Genomic DNA, 14378 nt, shown 5'->3' on the forward strand with positions numbered 1-14378 from the left:
GAACATCTCAGTTAATGAGCAGTAGAGATTATATTGATTTCATTTTATAAATAACATTAACTTCAATCGCAATTAATGCACAGAGATTGCTTGCTTAAGTTACCTGATAAGACAGGCTCATACGTTCAGAGTACTAATCTAAGAAACGGTATTAGTATCCAGGAAGCCATTGGTCTGCTCACCAGAACTGAAGTCGATGGAAACCCTCCCAGCTCCTTGCAGTAACCACACACGGAAATCTGAAACCTTGGTGCAACCGGTGATAAGAGGAGGAGAAATTCTGGCCAAAGGAAGATATTTCAGGCTGGTTTTCCTGTTGTAGAACCATTAAACCTTTCACAGTAGCACATCTAGCCCAAAACTCTTAGGATTGTGATCAAAGGGGAAGGAAAAGAGAAGCTGCTATTGCTGGCATTTGCAAATCAAGTTCAAGAGGAAAACTACAACCACCCAATGTATGGAAAACAGCTGAATTGACCACAGAATGATCCTCCTCCAAAGACCACATAATATCCAACAGATAACGGGAACTGTTCACTGGATCAATGTATAATTTATTATTATCCTAATTTATTAGAAACTGTTGTCTTGCAGCCTCTAGATCCTTCCGGTTTCTCACGGCTTAATTGCTTATTGTTAAGTGTTGAAAAATTTTAAGGACAAGACAAAAGATCTAATCAGCTGACCATGAATTATAAGCAACCCTGGGTACTTCCAATCTGGGGTCCTCTGGACACAGCATTTGCAAGCTTCTGATTTTACGGTTTTAAAATGTTTGCTTCTTAGCAGTGGATCATAAATGGAGCCAATATGATTTTTAAGACAATCTAAAGATCAGCTACAGATTAAATAACATCTTGTGGATGGTTTAAAACTATGGTCAGTGAGTGCGCATGAAGCCCAGCACACGGTCAGGAGGAGACAACACTGTATAGACACAAAGCAACTCACGAGTGTGCGGAACACAGCAAACAGGCTGCAGGCAGGCGCCGGTCCCTGTGGCTGGCGTAAGGGACGCAGTACTGACCTCCCAGGGCTCAGAGAGAAGATGACCACATCACACGTGGGCAAACCCAATGTGGTCCACAGCAAACAGGAAGTTCAGTTACGAGCTCTGGTGGAAGGAGTCAGCTCAGCTAGGGAAGACGTGACTTGTGAGCCGAGCTCCCCAGGGAGAGAAGGGGTGGGAATCCCATCTGAGGCAGAGGAAGGACCAAGTGAGGGGGCCAGAAGGAGAGACAGGAAACCGTCCGCTCAGGGATGGGGGTGACTTCATGGTAAGTCAACAAGACTCCTGTGACACAGTCAGGTACCACACATGGTAAGAGAATCTCATAATTGTATCTATGTTTCAAAGATGTGCTGAGGATTCTAAGAAGGGAGGGTTAGAAGATGGTGGAAACACAAGTCAAAAAGGCAGAGATCAGAGAAGCAGGAGGTGGCCAGAGAGCGGCTGCGGGGTCCACTGTCAGTGGGCGGGGGAGCGTGCTTGTCAAGGGCAGTCCCAAGGTTCTGGTCAGGAAAACTGGGCAGGTTATGGACAGATGGCAGGAGGGGGGCCCTGCGGCAGGTGGTGCCACAGAAGCTGGAGGCACCAGCCACAGCCACGGAGCAGAGGAAAGACACAACTGTCGGGCGTCACATCTCTCGGCCCTCAACTAGGAAGGAGCAGCGTGCAGGGAAGGAGCAGACGTCATCCTGGAGCTCTTAGGGAATAATTTAAATTTAGTACAGATTTCTGGAAGCAGATTTCCAGGATGTATCAAGAGTCACCCAGGAATTTCACTTACAAGATTTTATCCCAGAAGACAACCAAAAGTATGATCAAGATTCACTTTCTTTTTGAAACATTTTACTAGCTAAACGCCAGAAACCAGGTAGCTGTTTCAACACAAAATAGTGGTTAAACTGTACACTCAGTAAAACATTATACCATAGCTAAAAATCACATCTTGTAAGGAGTACTTAACACCAGGGGAAAATCCTCACAACAAAAATGTGTGACGTGATTTTGTCGTTGCTCAGTTGCCAAGTCTGACTCTGTGTGACCCCGTGGACTGCAGCGTGCCAGACTTCCCTGTCCTTCACCATGACGCAGTGGACCTGTCATTATGAAATAATATTACATAATATGTCATATTACAGACTAATACTGCCTAGAAAAAAGTTAGAAGGTAGCGGAATTGTGAGTAACTTTCATTTTCTTCTTTATATTTTATACTAACATACTGTTTGCATCTTCCACTGAAAACACTGGTTTCATGAACAGAAGAGCACAGTGAGGCGTGAGCATGTATGTAGGGACAGAGGGAGGAGGGAAGTGCGACAAACGCGGTTGTCGGGAGGAAACCAGGGGCTGCAGCAGGGGCACAGCCAGGTGGGGTCTGGTCCTCCGATGTCTCTCAAGTGGGAACGGACACAGACTTCATTGCAGAAGCTGTGCGTCCCAGGGCGGCTTTCACAGGAGACAGTGTCCGGCTCTGTCTGCAGGTCGGTGGGATTAACCCTCCTCACAAGGCCGCACGTGCTGTTTTGGAACCAGAAAGGGAGAGGAGGGGGCTGAACTGAGGACCCTATGCCCACCCACCAATTCCTGGCTCAGTCTGGCCCCTCTCCGGGGGGAGGGCGGGTAACCAACATTGATCGCCAGACTGGTGAGTATTTGCTGTCCAAATATTGGCGAATTCTCATTTACTATTTGCTTAATCAATCGAGGATATCCCAGTGCCTAGATATCATAAAATGAAATGGTCTGTGGAAACTTAGCATTAAGATTTGGGTAAAGTTGCCCCCTCCCCACCTGAAAAAAATCGGATTCCTTTTATTATCCGTGGCGCCAGGCTACATTACCAGGAGCGGAGCCAACCTGCTGGAGGAAGCGATTTGTTTCGCTGACAGCTCTCCAGAGCTCACAGTCCCACGTCCAAGGACGCCTTTGGTGCCGTATCTCCTCTCTGATTGTCACATGCAGCCGTCTCCCTCTGAGGTGTTCTTCTCTCCTTTTAATCCCAGAAGCTGGCTCTGTAATTCTTACTTATTATAAGAATGTATAGGCTAATTAAAAAAGCAAGATGTGATGGTAAACAGAGAACCATGTGAAAAGCCTAGCCAGGTGCTTAGAAAAACCTCTCCTTTTACAGAAAGCATGTTCTGGAAACATTTGTTGACAGAGCGAATGAAAGCTGTACCAATGACACAGAAAGGGTTTCCGTGTCATGAACTGAGAGGAGGCACAGACCTGAGGCTGGAGGAGCAATGGAAGGCGCTTACAAAGTTGAGGGGTGACAGGGTGACGAAGCTGCGCTGAGCTGCCAGGCAGAGGGCCACGATGGGGCCCAGGAACCGTGGATGAAGGAGCCAGTGCTTCAGAGGTGTGGCGTCTGGATTGGGAAGCTGGGACTTCAGGCTTGAGAAGTGGGTGATCGGAACGCCATTGACTAAAGTTCTCTAGCAAGGGAGTAAGATGTTTAAGGTCACTCTCCGGAGAACGGAGGATGAATTGGGGCCAGAAGAGATGTCAGATGGGGAGAGAGTGCTGCTGCTGTTCAGCCGCTCTGTCGTGTCAAATTCTGTCACCCACAGACTGCAGCACACCAGGCCTCCCGGTCCTTCACCATCTCCCGGAGCTTGCTCAAACTCATGTCCATTGAGTCAGTGATGCCATCCAACCATCTCATCCTCTGTCATCCCCTTCTCCTCCTGCCCTCCATCCTTCCCAGCATCAGGGTCTTTTCCATTGGGTTGACTCTTTACATCAGGTGGCCCAAGTATTGGAGTTTCAGCTTCAGCCATCAGTCCTTCCAACGAATATTCAGGATTGATGTCATTTAGGATTGACTGGTTTGATCTCCTTGCAGTCCAAGGGACTCTCAATAGTCTTCCCCAACACCACAGTTCAAAAGCATCAGTTCTTTGATGCCAGCCTTCTTTATGGTCCAACTTTCACAACCACACGTTGACTATTGGAAAAACCATAGCTTTGACTATGTGGATGTGTTGACTTCTGTTGGGGAGACGGTGAGAAGCCTGAAATCCCCCGTGAGGTTGGAATGAGGAGAGTGTGGGCTGGGGTGGTGTCCACCTCTGCTCTGACAATGCCGCTCCCTCCCTGAGGCTGAGACTATGACCTTGCTTCCTATTCCACTGGGAAGACAGAAGAGCCAGACACCATGGAGCTGCTCCTTCTGGTCTTCCTTCATGCCCCCACCTGCCCCCCAGGCCGTCCTGGGGTCCCTCTAGCTTCAGTCTTCCCCCCCAACCCTCTGCACAGACTCGGCTTGTTCAGGTGGCAAGTTCTGTCCTGGCCCAACACCCACTGGGGCATAGACCAAGGGGGAGCGGGCCCTTGTGTGGTTGTGGGTGCAGCCTCGGAGCCTGGGTGCCTTCGTGCAGCGTGCTGTCTTTTCCCGCACGTGGACCGGGGGTGGGTGGACAGACGCCCAGAGCCCTGCACAGATACGCCGCTGTCCTCACCAGTCAGAACCCCCATTTCTAAAAAGCTATTTATTTAGCAAGTTTAAAGAGAGACCTCAAATTTCCTAACTTGCTTTTCTTTAAAAATGACCAGTTACTTCATAAACTTGCTCCGTGTTTGCTGTGCCTGTCTGGGGCTGAGATTTCAGAGACGGTTGGACTGTTTTCCCTCTGTGTGCTGTGACCTCACTGGGGCTGAGGGGCCGAGGGGAGGCAGTGATGCTGACGGGAGACCCTTGCTCACCCCAAGGTCCCGCCACTGACGTCCCCGAGCAGCGCACAGCGTCCGCAAACCCTGAAATTATAGTGTGATTGTCAGCTGACTGAAGGCAGCTTTGAATTTGTTTTCAAAACTAAAGGGCAGAAAGTAAACACCATTGAAAATGCAGGGATTCCTTGTGGGAAGACTGTCACGTCCATGCTGGTCCCAACTGGCATCTGTGGAAAACGCAAAGTACACGCCAAATAGAGATGCCGTAGTGTGGGAAAAGTGGAATGCTGATTTAGATAGAGTCACACAAATCACGTAAATGAATATGTGATTGTGATTCATTTCAACTGTTTCTTTTCACTTTTTAATGTGGCAGCTAGCATATTTATATTTGCATATGTGGACAGTGCTGGTTTAAGTTAAAAAAGACTAAAGAGACATAACAGAATGCAATGTGTAACCTACATTGAATCCTTGTTTAAAAAACAGCAAGCAACTATAAAACCTTCCTTGAAATAATCAGAGAAATTTGAACGTGGACGGGATACTAGATATGGAATTGTTGATTTTCTTAGTGGTAATGTCATAGTCACAAGGAGATTGTTTTTACTTTTAGCACAAACATCCTAAAATATTTAGGGGTGACATGTCAATATTATTTTCAAATACTTAGGGATATACACACTTATATCGAGAAGGCAATGGCACCCCACTCCAGCACTCTTGCCTGGAAAGTCCCATGGACAGAGGAGCCTGGTGGGCTGCAGTCCATGGGGTCTCGAAGAGTCGGACACGACTGAGCGACTTCACTTTCACTTTTCCCTTTCATGCATTGGAGAAGGAAATGGCAACCCACTCCAGTGTTCTTGCCTGGAGAATCCTAGGGACGGGGGAGCCTGGTGGGCTGCCATCTATGGGGTCGCACAGAGTCGGACACGACTGAAGCGACTTAGCAGCAGCAGCAGTAGCAGTCATAGTATTTACCTTTTATTCAATTATTTATCGACATTAATGTAAATCTATTTACATACAGAAGCAGCAGGAGAGAATGTGGTGGCCCCTCCTCCCTGCCCCGGAGAGAATGTGGTGGCCCCTCCTCTCTGCCCCGGATCTAACACGACTGACACCTGTTTCTCAGGTTGTTTTATTCCTCCCTGAAATTTCACTATTAAAATGTAATTGCCTCTGGAAAAGGCAGAACTCTGAAGACACTAAGAAGTCAGTGACGCTCAGGGGTTGGGTTGAGGGGCCAATGGGGGAGGGCAGAGGATTTTTAGGGCAGTGACACCAGCCTGTGTGACCCTATGAGGATGGCTACTTGTCTCTGCAATTGTCCAAACCCACAAATGTACACCCCCTGGAGTGTATTAATAAAAATAAAAGGGCTCAGGTACTGCTCTGCATTCTTCCCTATTTTGACTTGGGGAACATCTTAAACACAGAAAAGCAGATCAGAGCACCAGAGAACAGACAATTGCGTCCACTGAGAATGAACAGAAGCTGACGTTTACTGTATTGATGCTGACCTTTAAGAAAAAATAAACCATCACAAATGCAGAAAAATACAGACAAACCCTCTGTTTCCCCCTCCTCTGATCAAGTTGGTATGTGTTACTCCATGCATGTTAGGTCTTTCCTGCACATGCATGTATTTAAAAACAGCATGTACTCTTCTTCTGTGTGTTCAAATATCACATAAATCAAAGTGCACAGCATACAACATCCTGTAACTAGCTTTCAACACTTAACACTTTAAGTTTATCCTTGCTCATGCATGGAGATTTAGTTCATTCACTTTACTGTGGGTTTTTTCAGAACTACAGTTTACCTCCCCTCCAGGAATCTGCCTGTGATGCAGGAGACCAGGGTTCCATCCCTGGGTTGGGAAGATCCTCTGGAGAAGGGAATGGCAATCCACCCCAGTGTTCTTGCTTAGAGAATCCCATGGACAGAGGAGCCTGGCAGGCTACAGTCCATGGGGTCACAAAGAGTCAGACACGATTGAGCAGCTAACACACACACACACCACTAAAACACAGGGGTTTGCACATTTGGACTCACCTTGGGTGCAGGGGAGTGAGGGTCTCCTCAGAGAGTGACTCCCTCTGACCCCCAGACGCTGCGGGATGAAGGAGACGGCCTTTTGCTCCGTGCTTTGAGGAGCACCGTCTCTGGGGGTCTTACCTGTGGTCACTCACACTGCCTGTATTCTCTTCTCCAAATTCACCTCTTTCACCTTTTGTTCCTAAAAATCACTTTTATTTTAAAATAGTTTAAGATTTATGGGAAAACTGAACATAGTCTGCGCAGTTCTCTCTAAGGTCTTGCTTTGGAGAGTTCCTTTGTTGCAGTTGGTGAGCCGACGCAGATATGTTCTCATTAAGCCCGTGCTCCAGTCCAGGGGCCTTCCCTGCCCCAGGCCTCACCAATGCCGCCCTCCTTCAGGCCCCAGGCCCATGGTCCTCTGGGCTGTGACGCTTCCTCAGACCTCCCGGGCTGGTGGCCCTGACGGTTCTCAGGAGGCAGCTCAGGCACTTTCCTGAATATTGCTCGCGGGCTTGTTGAGTTTTCCCCTCTTGATCAGACGAGTTTTTGGGAGAAGAGCTGGAGACAAGGACTGCTCAGCTTCATACCACGGGCACGTGGTCTCAGCACAAGTTGTCTCTGGAGGTGTTGCCGGGGTCACCTGAGGCAGTTTCTCTGCTTTCATTTCGCTTTTTAAGGCAGTCTTGCTCTGGCCTTTCCTCCACCAGCAAAAAGGGAAAGTTCTCGACAGTCGAGACTGTGCTGATTCTTTACAACCTGCTCAGAACCAGCTCGGTGCGGGGCTCCTCCAGCGACATTCTTTACAGTTACCCAGAGAGCAGGTGATGACTCTGTCCTACAGAGGAGGCGGGTGGGCTGCACCAGACCCTCCTGGAGACCTGCAGGCAGAGTGCTGCCCACCCCCACCCTGCCCCAAGAGCCAGAGAGTTGACCAAGCTGAGCTCTCCTACCCTCCGGGTCTGAGACAGGATTGGCTACTGAACTCAGCTTAGCATACGACCTGGTCCTACCGCAGGCAGCCTCTGTGGGTGTGCAGGAAGGAGGGAGAGGGGAAATGACAGGGGCTCCCGAATGCCTGCAGCATCGCGCTGGGTACTGGGGCATTGCTGGGGTAAATACTGCCTGCTGGTATTTGGAATTTCTGTAATTCTATCTTGAAAGTACTCCTCTATTTGCTGTTTTTTTTTTTTTTTCCAACTCATCATCTCTTAATGGACTCTCTAAATATCCTAAAACTTCTGCTTCTCTTTGACCTTCATATGAGGGAAATTAGAACTGGAAACAATTATTAAATACCTGGAAACTTTCCACTGGGATTTATGTCCTTAAAGCAACTGATCCCATCTAAATAGCCTCATCACAATGAAATTTTGCTTCATGATCATGCATTTTAAAAAGTCCAGCCAGAGGCCCTGAAAGTCATTCTGTAACCACATAATGGTTCTCTGTCCATTAAGTCACAAAAACGTGTTACAAAAAATGTCAAGGTGCCGTGTTCACTGAATGCCTCACGCACAAAGGAGTCCACGTCTTCAGTATTCTCGCCTTCTTTGCTCTTCTATTGTCTCTGCAAATTGCTCCAGATGCTGCTGTTTAGAAAAAGCCTCGGCATCATTTCTACTCACTGGCTACTTCTGGCCACCCTGAAGGGCAGGAGGGCGGGTGAGAGCAGGTTGGGGATGGGGCTCAGGCGGGGCCCCTTCTCAGCAGCGTCCACTACGTCCTTAGTGTGAACAGCCGCACAAGAGCCCGATGTCTGTAGGCCTGGGGCCCCGGGAGCGCCACCTCCCCACCCCCCACCTCCTATGACCCCCACCGCCCCACCACCCCACCTTCTCGCCCTGCCCCACACCTTCTCCGCCCCGCCCCCACCTCCCATGACCCCCGCCCCGCCCCGCCCCCGTGTCTCCACCCCCTACCTCCAATGCCCCCCACCTCCCCGTCCCCCCACCGCCCCATCCCCCCACCTTCCCTCCTCCCCCACCTTCTCGCCCTGCCCCACACCTTCCCCACCCCCCCCACCTAACCTCCCCACCCCCTGCACCATCATGGAGCCTATGGCGTCCTGCATTCTGGGCCTTGTTCTGTGAATTCTGGGCCTTGTTCTGTGAATTCTGGGCCTTGTTTCTTGAAAGCCCCAATTCAGGATGATAGATGCCACACAAATGCCCAGGAGGAAGTCCTACAATCCAGAGAAGGGTTAGGGTTTTTTGTTTGCTTGTTTTGTAAACCCATCATCAAGTAAAAATCTCTATTCCATGTGAGAAAACTCATCAGCCAGAAGAGCGCTCTTGAGAGAAGCCCCAGGGGCTGGGATGGGGGTCAGCAGCTCACCTCGAACCCCTCCCTTCCCTGACCCTGGGGCTTCCCATGAGCTGAGTGTGGCCTTTAGTCTGAACTACTCTGGCGTCTCTTGAATAAAACGCAATAAAAAGTAAAGACAGGAGGAAAAGCTAAAAACGTAAAAAGCAATATCCAAGGTTTCTGATTTTAAACAAAGCAATCGTCCTTTTAGGAAAGTGGCACCTGAGCCCCACAAAGCTCTGCAGGAGCACGGCTTTCCTCTTAAAACCCCAACCAACCCTGCCCTTTCCGCCTTCCTCTCCCAGCACCAGCGAGCTGCTCCAGCGGCTCTCTCACTCCAGCCGGGGCACATCTGATTCTAGAACAGCCTTTCCAGGGTTGGAGACGGGGGGGCACCACGCTGTTCACAAGTTCTCATCCACTGAGGTCCTTTAATGGACCAGAACCTGGTGGTCCAGAGTCGACGATAAGAAAGTAAAGGAGAGAGGAAAAAAAAAAAAGAAAGAAAGCAAAGGAGAGAGAAAGAGGCTGATATTCCTTGGTTTATGCAGAAAGCCAATAAAGCCCCTGCACGGGGCTTGCTCTGTTCACGGAGGCCTCAGGCGCCCTCTCGATGGGGTGAAGGTGCAGAGAGCCTTCTCGAGAGGGTCTTAGAAGCAGGAAGGTGAACTCAGCCTCTGTGCTCCAGGGGATCAGCCTGAAAGAGAGAGAGAGAGAGAGAGAGAAAGCAAGACACTGGGACCAGAGCTCTGATGCAGCAAAGGTGTTTTAATCAACATGGTGTGGGCATACATACTGTAGTTATTCTCAGCAAAGATAAAGATTAAAATTCCAGACTCACAAAACATAGGCGGTCCATATTAAAGAGAGAGAGAGTTGTAACAATCACTTTTACTGTATGATTCACAAGGAGGAAGAGGGTACTTATCACCATATAGAAAAACTAACGAAGGAAATGTCTGGATTCCTCAGCCCCGGGGAGAGACTTGCCTCTCTTCTTAATTCCTGAGTATTCAGGAATTAATAAGGCACAGAGAATTCCTGAAAGATCCAGAACAGTGCACAGGAAGCCTCCTGTTAAATGCTTCCTGACACTCGTCTTTAAAAGCACACATTCCACGCACCTGCTTTCCCTCTGTGATGAGCCCAGGTGAGCAGTCACTCTTCCTGGCGCAGGTGAGCAGCGCTGTCCTGGGGGACTCATCACGGTGGGTCTCACGGCAGAGGGTTAGAGAGACAGAGAAAGGGATAGTCAGAGGGAGGGAGACAGAGAGACAGAGACAGAGAGACAGAGACCGAGAGACAGAGAGACACAGAGAGACAGAGGAGAGGTTCCCAGGTGCGCAGTCCGATAACTCCCGAGCCACATGGTTACAAGCATCTGCCCATGCGCAGCCCCAGACGACCCTCCCACACCCATCTCAACCAGGACAACAAGTCTCCCAGCAACACTGTCTAGAAGCTGCGTCAAACACAGCCTGAGGGGCGCGAACTAGTGCAGACTCTGACTAGAGCCTGGGCAGCGGTCGACTCCTCCACCTTCGGGTCTGAGCGACGCTGGGAAGTGCCACAGCTGGCAGACATCCAAACCCACATGATCCGTTTAGTTTGTACGTCAGTCCCCAGAGCCATCTCTGTGCCCATCCCCGGGCGGGGGACAGCCCTGCCTTGCACGTCGAGACCGGAGGACCCTGGTCCATCCCCAAGCTTTCCCCACAAGCCCGATCAAGACTCTCACAGAACTGTCCCGTGAAGTGCCATCCTCCAGAAAATCCGTGAAGCGGGCGGATGCAGGGCAGCAGGACGCAGCTGGGACGCCCACCACAGAGGGGTCCTGGGGCCAGTCTCCACCCCTCGCCTGGCTGTGCAGTCCCCCGGGGTTGGGAGAAGTCGCCCTATTTGGCTGGACTGCACGTTGCTATGGAGACCACAGCCTAACTGCCTGGGCCAGGCCCCAGCGTCCTGCTTCACAGAGTCATGTTTCCTCCAAGGCTGGGGCACGGGCAGCCACGGGCACCGCCTGGCAATTATCAGTAACGCACGGACAAAGAAGAGTCCCCAGGGGATGTAGGGAGGCGTCCAAACGCCAGTCCCATTCCACTCACCTGCCTCCATCGACGCCACTGAACGTCTTTGAATTAAACGTTGATTTTTGTTTTTCATTTCAAAAGTGAACATGAAGAATAGTTTCAATTCAAACAGCCTGCCCTGAAATGGATCATGTCCGGTAACTTGGTTTCACTGAATCCAATTAAGATCTTGTCCAGGGAGACAGAGAGCCTGGAGGGTAAAGAACAATTGACATGAAAATGCGGCTCAAGAAACATGAACACGTGGTGAGTGTGTGAAGGGTGGTGATCCAGGGGCTTCGGAGGGTGTGGGGCCTTCCAGGAGGCTCCGTCCAGGAGCGGCACCCACAGAGCAGCAGCAGAGGGACACCGGTCACCACAGAGCAGAGTCACCCTTAAAGGGCAAGAGTGTACTGCCAGTCACTTGCTGGTTTGCCCACAAGGGTTCCCTGGTGGACACACCGGCCCACGCTTGGCACGAGAAACGCCTTGGCTTAGACTCGGGAGATTGTCACGATCTGGTAACCCGGCTGAAGAAGGCTCCCGAGGACGCCCACCCCGCCCCCTGCCCCCGGCAGCCTGGGCACAGCATCCACCTCAGGGCAGGGGGGTGGCATGCAGCCAGCATCCCTGAACGGCGGGACGTCCCAGGGTCTGACCCGGGAAAAGCAGGAGGTGGAGGGAAGCCCTGGGCCCAGAAAAGCCCGAGGTGTTGGGGGGCAGGTGTCTGGCCAGGAGTCAGGGGCAGAGGAAGGCAGTCCAGCGCAGCAGGCGGCGTGGCTCCGTGTCCGGCCCCGGGACTTGTCACAGGACCCTGGGAAGCTTGGTCTGACCTCGGACCTCAGCCTCTGCAGCTATTCAGGGGGCTGTCCTGACGCCTCCTCCAAATGCGTGGAGAAGGGGTGAGCCAGGTGTGGAGATATCTGAGCACACGCCCCGAGACAGACCACACCAACACCGGCCGTCGGAGGAGAGCAGGGCTTCCGGGCGAGGAGCGGGGTCAAACCTGCCCCGGGGACTTTCTTCCTGCAACCCCTCAGCCCTGTCCGCTGCCCCTCCGCCCCCACTGGCGCCGCCCATCAGGCCCTTTCGCCAGTGGTCTGCACCTCGGAGCTGCGGCTCGCCCGTCACTGTGTCCCAGCACACCCTGCGTATCCTAGGCATGTAGGAAGGGCTTGGTAAATGTTCTTCAAATAAGACATTTAGTGAAGAAAACGTATGAAAGCCACAAAGCTTGGCTGGGTCACTGTGTGAAGGTTCTTGTGATATAAGATAGACACAGAAACAGCAGTCCTGATAAGGAGCAGATCCCACTGAAATCTCACATCTGAGCTCAGGAGGGTTACAGAGCCACAGACCCCTGAGGACTTCTGTCTGTTCTGCCTTTTCAAGTAAATCATTTCCCATCTTTTCTCAGCGAGGCTCTGGTGTTAGCAGTGATGCGGGAAGATTCCCAAAGCATGGAGAACGCAGCAGAGCTCCAGCTTGGCCAGACCGACCTCCCCTGGGATTCTCTCAGCTTGTTCTGCTAAACAAGCATCTCTTCCAATCAGAACCCTGGGAGGGGGACAAAGCCAGGCTTTAAACCCTGCAGGGCAGGTGGGAAGCAGGCCGAAGCGTGGGCGGCCCACCTGGATCTCGGACCGCTGCTGTCCTCTGGTGGCAGACAGCGTGCTTTTCGGATCAACGTGAGCAGAAATGAAAGCGCCAGGACCTGCTGGCTGATCCTCCAGGAGCTGCAGAGAACTGAGCTTGTTTTCCTGAGGACAGATACTGAGAAGGGCATCCTGGCTTAACGCCTGCTGACTTGGGTGATGAAAGGATGCAGATGGCTATGCCCACCCGGACCCCAGGACCCCCTAAAAACACGTCCTCGGCCCGTGGCCATGGAGCAGACAGCATGGATGTGAGGAGTGACCTCCGGCCGGAGGGACAGTGTGTCTTGTCCTGGACGGGGCTGGAAGGGATGAGTAGCTGAGCCTCTGGGACCTGGGTTCTCCCCTCTGGAGCCCCCAGAAAGGGCAGTCGAGGCCGTGCTCTCTCGCCATAAGGATAATTCTTGTTTTGTGAGTCCTTTATTTTGCGCCATCAAAATACGCTTTTGTTGTTTATTCTTCAGTTAACACATATGTGTCAAGCACCCACCTCCTACTTCATGCTGTTCACTTACTGAGGGGCCGAGGGGTGGACAGGCAGGGAGGTCCCAGTCCTTCTGGAGGTTGCGTCTCTACACACGAGCCCTCGCTCGCCCATGTTTCTACCGCCCAGTGGCTGGCCACACGCAGGCCTGCACATCGGGGCTGGTGCGAGAGCCTCGGGGCCGCTCTGCTGGGACCCTCCAGAGAGGCCAGGAGACGGACTTCCCGGCAGACAGAAGCCCCGCGTGTGCTGAGCATGAATGGCTCTCATTCGGAAGGCTTGAGTCCCCCAGATTCTCCACTTTGGGCAAAAAAAGGAAGTGGTCCTCTCCTGCCCAAGTGAGGGGCCCGGGCTGGGATGCGGGGCCTCTGGGTCCTCCAGCAGCGAAGGAGAGAAGCGGCCAGGGGAACGTCACCTCCAGACATGCCTGGTGCCCGTGAGAGGAGAGTTTATGTTACCTGTGATGCCGACAACGGTTTGTTAGAGACTTTCCTTTCTTCTTACTTAATGGTAACCCCCCAATATGGTGGGGTAGCAAGTTGGGCAGGTACCACTTCCTGTTTGCTGAGGCCTGGAGAGGCCGAAGTGATATGCCCAGATTCACAGAGGTGACCAGCGGGGAGGGGGGAACCCCTGACCCTGTCCACACCCGTTGGCAAGGACGCCTGACCCTGTCCACACCCGCTGTCCACGCCAGCGCCGCCTGGCCTCTCAGAGGCCTGAGCGCGAGCAGAGAGGACTGTCAGGTAGGAAGCTGCGCGCAGACAGGCGTCTTCGACGTTAACCGCGCACTGCTGGGATGCTGAGAGAACAGAGGGCCTGTACCCGGCCCTCGGCTTCAGGGCTTTGTGGGAATCGTGCAGACCAGCGGGAGCTGGAGAGACGAGCAGAGATGGAAAGGGAGCGTGAGGGCCACCAAAAGGCCATGGGCACGGCTGTGACGGGGGCTGCAGGCCCTGTGTGGCACCGGCCAAGGGGTGGGCATCATGGGGGCACGGGGAGGGCCCCCGGGGCTCCTGCACCACCTGCCCAGCACCCAGCCACCGCTCGGGGGTCTCTTCAAAGGCAGCCTCTCGTGTTTCTTTTCAGAGGAAGTCGCAGGCAGGGCGGTGACTCACAGGCAGATCTGAGGGCTG

The 14378-nt window shown here is 52.1% G+C and overlaps 2 long non-coding RNA genes across 3 annotated transcripts; one reads left to right on the forward strand and one right to left on the reverse strand.

The window, feature by feature from the left end:
• Positions 1-8763: 8763 nt before the first annotated feature.
• LOC139179142 (uncharacterized) lies at positions 8764-10868 on the reverse strand. Of its 2 annotated transcripts, XR_011563570.1 has the most exons (3): positions 10159-10868; positions 9313-9731; positions 8764-8912 (listed from the first exon to the last, which is right to left on the reverse strand). It is a non-coding gene; the product is annotated as an uncharacterized lncRNA (long non-coding RNA). The 2 variants fall into 2 exon arrangements; XR_011563569.1 differs by lacking the exon at positions 8764-8912 and having other exon boundaries at positions 9189-9731.
• Positions 10869-11103: 235 nt separating this feature from the next.
• LOC109577450 (uncharacterized) lies at positions 11104-13214 on the forward strand. Its single transcript, XR_002183551.2, has 2 exons — positions 11104-11370; positions 12521-13214. It is a non-coding gene; the product is annotated as an uncharacterized lncRNA (long non-coding RNA).
• The last annotated feature ends 1164 nt before the right edge of the window (positions 13215-14378 follow it).

This window comes from Bos indicus, chromosome 23 (assembly GCF_029378745.1).
Source record: "Bos indicus isolate NIAB-ARS_2022 breed Sahiwal x Tharparkar chromosome 23, NIAB-ARS_B.indTharparkar_mat_pri_1.0, whole genome shotgun sequence".
In the NCBI taxonomy this organism is placed as follows: Eukaryota; Metazoa; Chordata; class Mammalia; order Artiodactyla; family Bovidae; genus Bos; species Bos indicus.